The sequence below is a fragment of the Delphinus delphis genome, chromosome 8, assembly GCF_949987515.2.
Source record: "Delphinus delphis chromosome 8, mDelDel1.2, whole genome shotgun sequence".
NCBI lineage: Eukaryota > Metazoa > Chordata > Mammalia > Artiodactyla > Delphinidae > Delphinus > Delphinus delphis.
Window position 1 is genome coordinate 53,811,070 of NC_082690.1, and position 4,399 is coordinate 53,815,468.

Here is a 4,399-nt window from a genome sequence, read left to right on the forward strand (position 1 = left end):
GCTGGCCTCTCCAGCAAGTTTCTCTCTCAGGGCGGAGGGAGTTGCTATACAGGAAACAATGGAGTCAGACAAACACAGACTCCAAGGCTTCTGCTTTCCTAGGGCTGGATGACATTATGAGGTAACCTATTATCAGGGGCCTCATTAAATTTAGGTGGTATTCTTGTCTCCATTTTACAGACAGACGTGGAGGCTCAGAGAGGTTAAGTAACTTACCTAAGACCACACAGCAGGAAGTGAGGGAGTCAAGATTCAAAGTCAGGTCTTTCTGATTCTAGAGTTGGCTACTTCTGTTAAGATGGGCTCGGGCTTCCCTGGTGGCGCAGTGGTTGAGAGTCCGCCTGCCACTGCAGGGGACACAAGTTCATGCCCCGGTCTGGGAAGATCCCACATGCCGCGGAGCGGCTCGGCCCGTGAGCCATGGCCGCTGAGCCTGCGCGTCCGGAGCCTGTGCTCCGTGACGGGAGAGGCCACAACAGTGAGAGGCCCGCGTACCCCCCACCAAAAAAAAAAAAAAAAAAAAGATGGGCTCCTTTCTCTGCTGTCCTTTACCGTGTGTGTGTGTGTGTGTGTGTGTGTGTGTGTGTGTGTGTGTGTGTGTACATGACCTTGGAGGCTCAGAAGTGAGAGGCGATGAGGGAGTCCCTTGGTCCAACAACTGTGTATTAATGGGAAAACTGTCACTGCTTTTTTTTTTGCGGTACGCGGGCCACTCACTGTTGTGGCCTCTTCCGTCGTGGAGCACAGGCTCCGGACGCGCAGGCTCAGTGGCCATGGCTCACGGGCCTAACCACTCCACAGCATGTGGGATCTTCCCGGACCGGGGCACGAACCCGTGTCCCCTGCATCGGCAGGCGGACTCTTCAACCACTGCGCCACCAGGGAAGCCCTGTCACTGATTTTAACAAGAGGTCCCTTCAGTGCACTTTGCAGGGCCCCAAGGTATTTTAACTCGCTTTCTGTCAGCACCGCCTGTGGGGTAAGAAGCCCTCCCTGGCAGTCCAGCCATCCTCTTTAAAGTGGTATCTGTACATTGCACCTCTTAGAAGGGGGTGATTAGCAGCTCTAAACCACCCCAGACAACGGGAGAGAGTGCACTCTTATCACCTGCCTCTCATAATTAAAGTCCATCACAGACTTTTAATGGGTATTTTGAAATAGACATCCAGGCTTGAAAGGAATCCTACTGTAGATGGAGATCAAGTCTCCCTGCAAACGTACTGTCCCCTGATACCTTTTTTTTAATTTCAGAGCCAGGGAAGATTACGCATTTTCCATATTCTGTTCCTTTAGCTCCTATTTAATTATTGGTGACCTGGAGATGACTCTCTTTCAAGCATTTTAAACTCTTCATTCTACCTTGGTGAAAACCCCGCTGGGGTTTACCCCACTGGAATTACCATATGAACTCTCTGTGGGAGATAGGCCTCTGAAAATTAGCCAGGGACACTTATTCCAAAAGTGCCCATCGTTATGACTTCAATAAAATGCACTGGGATAAAGCAGTTGTTAGTAATGTTAATAACAGCTGTATTTTGATAGGAAGGCACTTTATGACTGTATCAAGTGATATCACATTCCGTTAAATAAAGTACTATTTGACACGGGCAAATTCCTTGATATTAAATTCCAGAGAGCTGTGTGAAATACTCGGTCTCCTTCACATATATGCGTATGGAAGCGGCCGTGCCTTTTTTTTTTTTTTCTGGATGACTCTAAGAAAACTTGCAGACTCGGTAATAGAATGACATTCCAAGAAGGCTTCTTATGTAAAATAGTTTGATTTGATTTAAAATTTTATGAGCGTTTAAAAAAATGACCAGTGTGTTTTCAAATATCTCCGCATATGATTTTGCAAAGGGGAGAGATGAGACAGAGTCACATTTAAAAAATTCCTCTGTGTGGCAGATAACTTCTGTGCAGGGCTCGTCTCACCTAGGGCACACACAAGCGCCACTCTAGATATTATCAGCTGGGTTTTCACTGATGGCAAAGCTGAGGCTATGGAAAGTTAAGTAACATCCCTAAGGCTACCCTGCTGGTGGATTTAGAATTGAACCTGACTTTATCCGACTCTGAAATGTGTGCTGTTACCTCTGCCCCATGCTGGCCTCCTGGAACAGGGTTTCAAGCATTTTTTCCATATTACGTGTGTGTGTGGATATGTGGAAGGGTGTAATAGCTGTTTTTCTTTTTTTCCGTGAAGGAGAAGAACCCCATTAAAACACTGGTTTGTGTCCAAATACGTTTGAGAAATGCCAAATTAGACAGGTTAAATGTGTTCTCGCACTGCAGGAATTCTCAGAGCCTTGACTCTACAGATGTGAATCTCCATGAGAGGGAAATAGCGCATAAGTGTTCTCGAACTCCCAACATAAGAGTTTAAAAAAGTGTTTGCAGAACCTCTCCTAAGAGCAGCATTCCTTCAGAAACTCTTTGGGAAGTGCTGACTCCATGGATTCAAGAAGGGACAGGGTTCTGAGAAGTGATCAAGGCAGAAGGCTGCCCTGCAAGCGCTCTGGTTGCCGTTCTTCTTGGCGGGCAGCAAGCCTGCCTTCTCTTTCTATTAGTCACTCAGATAAACCGAGTGCTTTTCTGTTCCAACCCCTTCCAACCTGTTTTATCGGAAGCATCAAAGATTTAAATACAGAGAATAAGGGTTTAACTCTTTTTTATATGTTAAGTCATCGGGAGGGAGAAAAACTTTACCTTGTATTGTGAGGATTTGCATTGTTGAAAGAGCTAAAAGACAAAGATAAGCTTTAAAAATATATACAGAACAAAGAGAACACAATGGGTTGGAATCAAAATATTTCAATCTGCCTTACTCCATTAAGGGAACAAAAAAAAAAAAAAAAGGCCTCGCCCTCTCTCCCCCTCTCACCCCCATACACGCACACACATACACACACACACACACACAGCATCACACTGGAATTGTCACACCCCAAACTGTCATACCCAACACCTTCCCACCCTGCATCTGGAAGGGAACTGAGGGATAATTTGGCTCACCTGTGTAGTTAGAGAACCTGAGGACTCAGAGGAGGATGGACCTTGCCTCAACCACAAAGCCAGCTAGTTCATGGGACATCTGGCCAAGGGGAGGAGACAGGGATGGTGTCCAATATCTTCTCAACTGCTGTGTGGCAGCCCCTAATCTCTCTACCTCCTTACAGACAACCCTGTAGGAGGGCGTTAGCTTCACTTCAAGTGGAGGAAATAAGGCTGGGACGTTATCTGCAACACACCATGTATGGTGACTGGCTGTGTAGTGGCACTTGAACCCACCGTAAAGTCCATATCACAGCATCGAGTCCAAATTTCGAGCTTCTTGACTGCCAATCTGATTTTACCATCTTACCCAGTACCCACCCCTGACTCACAGGAAAGAGCTGGGGATTGATGGACCCCGTTGCCTTTGAGTGAGTGAGGCAGGAGAGATCACATCCGTCCCCGGGCTGTGGTCACAGTGGGCGCCATTCTGAGCGTGGAGGCAGCAGTACTCATCCCCGTGGGTGTGGGCCGCGCAGCTTCCTTGTTCCCAGCTGCTCAGGTGGTTTATAAGCAGCGGGGTGAGTCACACAGCAGACGGAGGCCACTGACGCAGCACAGAGAGGGAGGTACCCTCAGTTCTTGATTCAGGGTTGCCATGGCTCGTTGGGGGTGGTTTTGAATTCTGTAAAAAGCCAGGTAGGTTTTTATCTTCTTGCCTGCTTTGGATGTGAGTTTGTTGTGAAGGCAGGGGGATGGCTCAGCTGCCGTCCATGGACTTCTTTCCATTCTATGCTTCAAAAGTTTATAAGCCAAGCCTGTTATAAATATGGCCTAGAATGTACACATTCCAACGAGGAGGGCTGCCTTCAGAGGTGGTACCTGGAGGGGCCACACATTCAGGTGATGCTGTCACTGCTGGACACAGGGTTGGAACTCCTCCTTGGGACTTTGGGAGTTCAGGCATTCATTCACAAATCTATCAATTAGTATTTGTCAAGCATGTGCAATTTGCCAGGCACCGTGGTTGGCCAAGTCAGGGAAAAAGACAGCTGCTACCTTCAAGACACATGCCAGTGAAGGAGTGATTGAAGAAGGGTGTACATATACAGGGGGCATACAGGAGGACAGCCACTTCTGCACAGAGGCCATCAGGGAAGGTGTCACACAGGAGGTGAAGGGTCATGAGTCAGCCAGGGTGACAGGAGAGGATGTTCTACACGGCAGGAACAGCATATACAAATACAAACAGGAAAATGGTAGATCAAGTTATTTCAGAAGGACTCAAGCAAAAGGTGTCGTACTGGGTGATGAAGTGGTAAGGGGGAGAATAGATTGGAGGGGTTCCTGATAGCCAGCATTGACCTTCAAAGCCAGCTTATAAGTGGCATGGTTGGCTGTGACT

At 47.6% G+C, this 4,399-nt stretch overlaps 1 long non-coding RNA gene across 1 annotated transcript; it reads right to left on the bottom strand.

Annotated features, from left to right (window-relative positions):
* Window positions 1–261: 261 nt before the first annotated feature.
* On the bottom strand, window positions 262–3,046 carry LOC132429046 (uncharacterized). Its single transcript, XR_009520273.1, has 3 exons — window positions 3,016–3,046; window positions 2,710–2,742; window positions 262–347 (listed from the first exon to the last, which is right to left on the bottom strand). It is a non-coding gene; the product is annotated as an uncharacterized lncRNA (long non-coding RNA).
* Window positions 3,047–4,399: the final 1,353 nt, after the last annotated feature.